Raw genomic sequence first — 1,522 nt, 5'->3', positions numbered from 1 at the left:
TCTTCCTTCATGTTGTTTGAGTAGTGTTGAGAGTTTCTTCAGTAGTTTTGCTTTGTGTGGCAGGTAGGCAGATGGGACGACAGGTTTTCTTGCAGGAACTTGCAGACAAGGGGAAGGGGAGGGGCCTCCAGGGTCATCTAGTCCAACCCCCTGCACAATGCAGGAAACTCACAAATACCTCCCCCTAAATTCACAGGATCTTCATTGCTGTCAGATGGCCATCTATCCTCTGTTTAAAAACCTCCAAGGAAGGAAAGCCCACCACCTCCTGAGGAAACCTGTTCCACTGAGGAACCACTCTTAATGGTCAGGAAGTTTTTCCTAATGTTGAGTTGGAAACTCTTTTGATTTAATTTCAACCGATTGGTTCTGGTTCTACCTTCTGGGGCCACAGAAAACAATTCCACACCATCCTCTTAGATCAGGGGCGTCAAACTCATTTGTTATGAGGGCTGGATCTGACATAAATGAGACCTTGTTGGGCCAGGCCATGTCAGTCCAGGCCATGTGTATACCTATTTAAGATTAGGTAGCACAGATAAAGGACACGGGCAAACACAAATATATATATTTATAAAGGACATGGGCAAACACAAATATATATATTTAAAAACCCTTAAAACATGCTTAAAACGTTAGCACACATTGGTTTTAAAAGTGCTTTTTTTGAATCTCTCCCATGGGAACCAGGGACCTGGGCAAAGGAAGCGCTGGCTCTTTCCTTCCTTCCCCAGGGGACCAGGAGGGAGAGGAGCTTCAGCCAACAGAAGGAAGAGAGGCTTGGCTCAGTAGCTCTGCCGTGCGATTGAGAGAGGCTGAACAAACAAGCTCTGCCTTCCCCCCCTTCCTCTCCAAGGGAAGAGCCTCAGCCAATGGAGAAAATAGAGTTTCTGCTCTGTGGCTCATGTGTGATTGAGCAAGCCTTGCAAAGCAAGCTGTGGTGCAGAAGGAAGCAAGAGAGGGAGAAGAAAGCAGATGACAGCCAGTTGCTCGGGGGCCTGATTTGGCTCCCGGGTAAGGGTGTGCAAAAAAAAAAAAATCGGAATTAATCTGATTCGGAAATATAGGGGGCCAAAACATTCAGAATACCGTATATTTCCGAATACCGGTATTTGTATATATGGTAGAGGGGAGGGGGTTTGAGGGACAGCCCCCAAATTTGTAGGAGACTCTCCCCTATGAACCCCCCAAGTCCCAAAAAGATTGGGCCAGGGGTTCCCATTCCAGAGGAACCCAAAGAGGGTGCCCCTATCCCACCATTATACCCTATGGGTCATTGAACTCGATGGCAAAATAGGGTATAATTAGAGGCTACTGGGGGACAGGGGGTTTGAGGGAGAGCCCCCAAAACTGCATGGAACCCTCAGACTCCAAAAATAGCTCTATAAAAACATGTAAGCTCTATAATAGCTCTATAAAAACCTCGGTGGGGTAGGGCGGGATATAAATCGAACAAAGTAAAGTAAAGTAAAGAAAGTGACCCACCCCACACAGTCCACACACCAACCCCCTCACACCAACC

The sequence above is a fragment of the Heteronotia binoei genome, chromosome 2 (assembly GCF_032191835.1).
Source record: "Heteronotia binoei isolate CCM8104 ecotype False Entrance Well chromosome 2, APGP_CSIRO_Hbin_v1, whole genome shotgun sequence".
NCBI lineage: Eukaryota > Metazoa > Chordata > Lepidosauria > Squamata > Gekkonidae > Heteronotia > Heteronotia binoei.
This window is presented reverse-complemented; position numbering follows the sequence as displayed.